Raw genomic sequence first — 7,571 nt, forward strand, 5'->3', positions numbered from 1 at the left:
AATCTCTACTGTATATTTACTGTATTTGTATAAGTTCAACACTTTGGCAAAAAACTAGCTGTTTTTAAATGTGTCCATAGACATTCATTTGAAATAACCTGAAGATATTCTAACTGCTTCATTTACTGTATCAGACAAGAGCAATGTGAGATACCGTACACAAGACTCATGTCTGTCTCTTCATTGGGTTCATTAAGAGTGGCCTGGAACAGCAGACAGCTAATGATGTTTCTTTGGGAAGTTTAGTGCAGTTAGCTTATGGCTATTATCAGTTGAAGGGAGAAAGTTGCCAAGGTAATGAAGGTCAGTCATAATAGTGGGCTGTAGGAGTGCCCCATATTCCCTCTGTTTTTGATGGTTGCAGTTTGTTTGATGAATGGACCTTATTATAATTTAGACATCTGATACATCTGGGGGAGAGAATGTTTTATGCTTCACTTGATCAGTTTAAGGCATCTGTTAGGGGACAAATAGTGCACCTTTCCTCTCTTAGAAATGCTGGGTCATTAAATGGCAGGCTTGGGTGTCATGAAGGTACAATGTGTGTAGGTCTTTTAACTGCACATTTACAAAGTTCACTTATATTGTCAGGATTGGATTTCAGTTTTATTGTAGCTCCATGCTTAATCTGGCACCAATTTCAAGGTAGACTGTATTTCTAATTAAGAAATTATCACAAATATCAATTATGCATTAAATGCATTGAATATTCCATACATTTAATTATTTGTTCATCAGGGATCCGATGTCACATTTAAGTCTCATTTCATCCGTACATGGATGTCACGATCACAAACTCACCAGTCCGATTTTAGTCAGAGGATGTAGTTTGACTATTACCTTTACGTCGGGTGCCTGCTGCTTGTTTTTGACAAAAAGTGTAATTTACTCATTTGTTTCCCATAAAACTTGCTAAATCAGTGATGGACAGAAATCAAAAGGTTCCTGATGACATGCCTACTGCTCCATTTATCCAGGACCCTCAAATTTACTCTATCCTGGCCATAAATTTAAGGTAACTTCAGTCTACACGTGATCTACTAGTCATAACAATCTCTGGAGAATTCAGAATTAAAGTGAAAGGTAAAAATGTATCATGCCAATTACATAATTAAGCAATTAGAAGCCATTTCAGAAAGGATAATGCAATTTTGAATCAAATTGTAGCCACATGGTAATTCTATGCTCCTGTACATGGTTTACATAGCTGTATGGTGTTTGATATTGACCGGTTTCAAATAAATTAAAGTTAATACCATATATGCTTGAATATGAAGTTGCTATAAGAAAGCACCTGAAAGCACCTGAAATTCTTAAAAATGATGTTGATTTAAAATGTAAACAAACACCTGACTTTGGTTTATACTGAGAAGTAAACTAGGTGTTCACAACTAACCACAGGTTAACGAGAAGGACCACGGGAGTGAAGAGAAGGTTTAAAACCACAAGGAGGTCAAATAAACACAGATTATACAGTAAAGTTGAAGAGTGCAAAAAGAAGAAGGCTATTGAACATGAGTCACAGAGACTGATAATGAATTGTAATCTTCCAAAAGAAGAATAAGAAAATCTGAAGAGTAGATCACCCTTCAGATGCTGCTTGCATTAAGTGTGAAGGATACCTGATACAACATCTCCAATATTACTTTTTAAAGTTATAGAGTTTGATTTAGAGTTACATATATATATATATATATATATATATATATATATATATATATATATATATATATATATATATAATACATAGCTTAGCTGATTTTTATATTTACTTTTGCATTCACTGCTTCGTAATTTAACCAATAAAATAAGTGGTTTTATTGTTACAATTGTCTACTGAGAGACTTTACTTATAACAACTGAGCTTCAAACAAGAGCAACATCAACTAACAATGGGAACTAGCCGAGTGTTCCACATAGGAGACAAAGACTTTCAACATACTTTATGTCCAACAAGTCCTCCAACTCATACGACCGTATGGGTCGTTTGTCACTATCCATAAATACGACCCACACGAGCGTTCTCTAAATTAGCGCCCCTATTGGCAACAGGAGGTATGATAAATGAACTTTCGCCTAAATGCATTGTGGGTTTATTTTAACATGTTTGCTATTTGCGTTTTGAATTGTTTGATTTAAACTCTCCCAGATGTTCGTGGATTTTGATGATATGGATTTTAGATGACTTCGAGACATGTACAGGTAAGGTTTTCTCCCGTCTCGTAAAGTAGTCGATCGTTTATGAATAATATGAGTTTTATTTTCAAATCGATACTGGACACTGTATGTCCTATTAAACCAGTTTGACGTTCAAATCATTTAATCGAAATCTGCAGCTTTATAAAGTTAGTTTTCATTGTGATATTCGTTTGAAATTCGCCTGTGGTGGAAAGAGGTCATGTAAAAGTCGCGCATTTACCATGTTTTTACCATAGTAACATGTCGCTGAACCATGTCACGTGTTATAAAACCTCAGTAACCACAACTCAATGTATCTCCCGTCATAACTGTAGTTTTACTTTGGTATTTGTAGTATAAACACGTTACCATGCTTTTCACCACAGTAACTGTGCTTATTGTGTACTCTTTAGTTAAGTAACACATTTGCCATGCCTTTAATACCTTTTTGTAATGTAATTGTGATTCAGTGTTTTTTTTCTTTTCAGTTTTGCAGTTTCTTCATATCACATACATCTCCAGCTCCTACAACAACATTCAGTGTCCAGCAGCTCTTTATGATGCTCTCTCTCTCTCTCTCTCTCTCTCTCTCTCTCTCTTTCTCTCTCACTCTCTCTCTCTCTCTCTCTCTCTCTCATTTTCCTTTCCTATTTTTCTGAACTGTAATTCATAAATAAGTCACACATATTTTCTTTCTTTCTCTTGTTCATCATGGCATATTTTCACAGCTCAGAATCAGATTTTGATCAGTTCTTGTATTAACAGGGAACTTGTACTCGAAGCTCAACTTGAAGAAGTTTCCAGTGAAGATGAAGTCCTTCAAAGGTTCGACACAGGTAATGTTGAAGATATGTAGTTATAACTGATTTACTTTAATTAATTTATCCTTACTTTATGTTAATAACCTTCCTTATAGTCCTTCCTTTCAAATATTTTGTTCACAGATCATTTCTAACACACTGTCTAAACATGTATGTATTAAAACAACAACAACAACTTGTTACTTTTTCTTTATTCCAGCTGAAAAGGAAGACCATGGGCCTGTCAAACCTTGTTTGTGGAGAGGGATGAATTTGACCATCTTGTGTGTTTACGGAGAAGACCAAAAGCTGCTAAGGCAGATATTTCCAGAGGTACGTCTGTGTTGATCTGAGCACCTCGACAGAACTTTACTGCAGTTACATTTTGCACCGAATTTTATGTTTTTTACTTTTTTAAATACCTCACGACCCCATCAGTACAAACCCTGTGCTATGTCAAAGTATTAATAATTCAAACAATTTCAGCAAATTCATATGATATTGTACAAGCGTACTCTCCAGCTTTTCCTCCTGCTGTCATTGACCATCGCCTCAGCTCTCATGCAGACTGTGTCCATTTTAAGTAGTCAGAGCGTTATATCCTAAAGTTTATATTGAGTCCACTGTATTCTTTATTAGCACCGTCTTAACCCGTTCTAACAGTACATGATATCTGTCCGCACCTCACAGTCTGCCTTTATTTCCATGTTGATTTTAATTGAACACGTCTGTTTAAAAGCAAGTCAGGAAATGCTGTGTAACTTGTCATGTGACACATCAGATCTTCAGTTAATTTGGCCAAATTAGATCATTTAAGGCTGTTCACACCAAGAATAGTAACTACAATAACTATTTTAGCATCCACACCAACATCAACCAATGATAAAGTTATGTTTATTAATATACACACTGCAGCGACGTTGATGTCTGCCACTTTAAATGATCAAGCTTTTGAAATGTGCATTTTGATTGGCTGTTTAATGTTCATCAGCTGGAAAATATATTCCACTGATGTTGTTCCTCTGTGTCATTAAGTATGGACTCATCCTTGGTATGAAGAGGTCTTTAAACTGCTTACAACAATCCTGCTGCATGTTATAGTGTAGAAAATAATTGAGAATAATATAGCTTGAAGATACAGCTTTCTTCCCTCTCATTTTGTTAAACTCAAACGCAAGATTTTGCCTTTCTTTGCTTGTTTGTCTTCATCTTAGTCCTTTACTCTCTCCACTCACTCACACATTCTCTCTTGCTCTGTTGTAAGGTACAAACAGAGCGGATGGTTGCATGATGGCCTCTTTCAGGTTTGTCAACTGAATGTCTACTAGTGTGGCTCAGCAAGTTCCTGTCATGATCAGCCCTCTCCAAGAAAGGTTTGTAGAAAATTGTAATCAATATTCATTTAATCCTCTAACCTGAATCTTTTGGTGAATTTACTTAATTATATCTGTCTTAATTCATATGTAATAAGCAATAGTAATTAAACATGGGGTTAATAGACATATTTTTGTTTTACAGCTGAAGAGCAAAAACACAAAGAACATCAGTCCTGTTGGGGATGAGGAATGAACATGGCTCTATTGTGCCCAAACAGAAAAGAGTGAAAAGGTGCTCATCCCCATTGATGTGTCTGTATTCAAGCAATGCATTAGTACAGCATATGATGTTGATCTCTATTCAAGTCAGCAATTATCATTTTTCACATATACATCTTTTTATAAGTCCTAGAATGAACAAATCATCAGGGCATCATTTCTGGAATTTGGGCAGAAAATGACTGAATATGGTGAGTACTGACACCTGCACCTGTATTCACCAAAACTATTTTTCTTATGGACTTACAGTTTTTGAAGGAGGATTAAGTCAGTTGATGGAGAAATGAAGAACGAGATGTGTTGTATATGAAGACTTCAGATGCAAAAGCCTTTAAGTTCTGTATGAAATGTTCTTCTAAGAAGAATTTTAGAAGAAAACTTCAGGTGGAACTTAGATGCCTTTGCATCTGAAGTCTTCATATGTACTATGAGTTTTCAATACATAACTGATTTGTTATGACTGTTTTTATTATTTTCTACTTGTACAGAAAGACTGCAGTAGAATGAAAGCTGGTACTGAGAACATTTGTCTTCACTCCAGACTAAAGAGAAGCGGGTCTGAGGCCAGAGATGGAGGAGTCAATGGTCACCAAATGCAGCGCTGCAGCCTGAAACTGTGAAGACTGAATTCCCAAACAGCTGTGTGACTGCACAGATGTTACGGCCATAAAAGAAACTTCACAACTGAGAGCCCATTACTCCAACAACCTTCAACAGGAATCAATGGTATGTCCATTACAACAATTCTAAATAATAATAATATATAATTGACACAATGATTTTGTCTCTCCAGGACATCTACGCAAGGTTTTTCTTTTGTTGAGGACCGTCAGAGACTCCAGCCACACGAGCCATGGATTGCTCTCAACATCACCATCAGACAGACATTATCACAGAACCAGCACCAGCAGACTGCAAAACAAGTTCCTTCAACAGGCAATCAGACTGAACTGAACTCGTACCAGTAACACCACACACACACACATACACACACCAGCAGCCTCATACTGTGTGCACTGCACTCTATCAGCTACACTGACTGGACTCTGACTCACTATTATTCTGCAACCTGATATTCTGTTTGCACTAATTCATACTGTACTGAAAGTGAAAGTGACGTGACATACAGTCAAGTATGGTGACCCATACTCAGAATTTGTGCTCTGCATTTAACCCATCCGAAGTGCACACACACAGAGCAGTGAACACACACACACTGTGAACACACACCCGGAGCAGTGGGCAGAGGTATATCTACAGTATACAGTGATTGTTGTTAATTGTTTTCATTTTGTTCTCTCTGTATAGTATAGTATTGCACTATATTTTCTACCTGTATTGAGCTCTTATGTATACGGTTTATATTTTTGATACTGTATATGTGTTGCAAATATATTCAGTACTTGTCATGCTGCAGTTTGCAGAAAAGCATTTTACCACCTGTATACTTGCATTCATGGTATTGTGATAATAAAATGATTTGATTTGAATTGGTCACATGACTTGTTCATCAGTTGTATTGTTGTGCTGGATAACAATTGCAAATTGTTTATGACATTGAAGAAGATCATGATAGAGACATGGATTTGAAGAAAACCAGGAGAGCTCTGATGATGAGAAGGAAACTGGATGTGATTCTTTGGTGCTCAAGACATTTCACCATGCCTTCATCTGGGTTTCTTCATCTGATTAAAATAAAATGGTTTTAATGTAACCCATTTTTATTTCACTTGAATATAATTTGTCTTAATATGCTTCTTTATCTGTCTTTATGCTGCATCCTAGTAAAATATTGCGTATGGTGTTGGATAATCAAGTATGGTGAATATTCTGTACTAGAGATGGTTTTTTGGTAGATACACCATTTAATTTTGTAAACAACACATATAATCACCATGGTTGTTTTGATGAAGACATGAACATTTAGTAATATTAATGAAATTCAGTTAGATGAAGAGCTGCATAAGAAGAGACTGCATGGACTTCATGCACAACTGAAGGTGATGAATCAAGGAAAGATCAACATGAATCCTGTTCTGTATTATAATGAAGATGTTCATGCACATTACTGATGTCTAGCTCCTGAGCAGGACAAAGATGAGACATTCTTTACAGAGATTTATGAATTAGGTATTTTATATTATGATTCTTTAAATTGCATGAATTGTATGGAACCATAAACTGCACACTGTCACACATTGTCTTACTGAATGACACATTGGCCTTGTCTGATGAAATGTCAGAATATGTATTTGTTGTCTTTGTTTACTATTAGCACTGTATTATTGCTCTTGATCTTATGAAATAAATTGAGCTCTTTCCAAATGGGCACTTATGTTGATTTTCTGGTGTCTTAATTCTAAGATAACTATGACTTCCAACTTACATAATGGTATGCTTTTGAAAAGACAACCTACAAAATGTGTCTCAACAGTTTGTTGACAATGATGAGAATAGAGCTGTGCATTTTTTTCCTGCCCTTCCATCCCCAGGGGCCCAGTAGAGTCCCCTTGAAGAGCAAAACAATTAACATTCCAAATGGCTGTAAATCAAAATCTGATTATAGTTTCAAAAGAAAATTGGTAGGACAACTCATTATGCTATGTTTACTAAATAATGTTTGGCACAGCTTTCAAACATTCATAGAAAAGTGCTATACATGTGTTTATAAAAGTACTCTTAGTAAAATAAAAAATGTCAGCCTGCCTCTCACATATGTCATATAACTTTGCACAATAAACATGCTTAGATATCCCTTTGTTTAAAAAAAGAAGTATTTTTCACAATTTCATTATTAAACATTTTAAACTACATTGCCCATAAGCCTTAGCCATTCTATCGATGGAAAGTGAAAGTCATGGCGCTGTTTTTTGTAGTTCAATTAAGTTATGTTCAGGTTTAAGGTTAGGATCTCGGTAAAGAGGTAATTTCACAAAATATAGCAATGCACCATTGTTAACTGAAGGTACTATTGACGTAATAATTACAGCAAAATTTA

At 35.6% G+C, this 7,571-nt stretch overlaps 1 long non-coding RNA gene across 2 annotated transcripts; it reads left to right on the forward strand.

Annotated features, from left to right (window-relative positions):
• The first annotated feature begins 3,249 nt into the window (after positions 1 to 3,249).
• On the forward strand, positions 3,250 to 5,487 carry LOC113094953 (uncharacterized). 2 transcript variants are annotated; one of them, XR_003288236.1, is made up of 5 exons: positions 3,250 to 3,311; positions 4,243 to 4,351; positions 4,497 to 4,586; positions 5,115 to 5,299; positions 5,367 to 5,487. It is a non-coding gene; the product is annotated as an uncharacterized LOC113094953 (long non-coding RNA). The 2 variants fall into 2 exon arrangements; XR_003288237.1 differs by lacking the exon at positions 4,497 to 4,586 and adding an exon at positions 4,701 to 4,764 and having other exon boundaries at positions 5,062 to 5,299.
• The last annotated feature ends 2,084 nt before the right edge of the window (positions 5,488 to 7,571 follow it).

Source organism: Carassius auratus, unplaced genomic scaffold (assembly GCF_003368295.1).
Source record: "Carassius auratus strain Wakin unplaced genomic scaffold, ASM336829v1 scaf_tig00215539, whole genome shotgun sequence".
Lineage (NCBI taxonomy): Eukaryota > Metazoa > Chordata > Actinopteri > Cypriniformes > Cyprinidae > Carassius > Carassius auratus.